Raw genomic sequence first — 253 nt, forward strand, 5'->3', positions numbered from 1 at the left:
AACTGTTTAAAAACATGATGTCAACTCTGTGTGTATGCAAGGATACAACATAACTCTGATATGTATGTAAATATACAATTAACTGTGTATATAAGACTACAAAAACTTCTGTGGAGATTCTCTAACCGACAACCATCACTATGAGCCTAAGTGATGGTACAACGTTTTACCTCACGTTGCCAAGGACCGTCCTATACCTTGCCATCGGTATAGAACCTGAACTACTAAGTGGATCCACTAGTCTATGCTAAAA

The sequence above is a fragment of the Solanum tuberosum genome, unplaced genomic scaffold (assembly GCF_000226075.1).
Source record: "Solanum tuberosum cultivar DM 1-3 516 R44 unplaced genomic scaffold, SolTub_3.0 scf00239, whole genome shotgun sequence".
Classification (NCBI taxonomy): domain Eukaryota; kingdom Viridiplantae; phylum Streptophyta; class Magnoliopsida; order Solanales; family Solanaceae; genus Solanum; species Solanum tuberosum.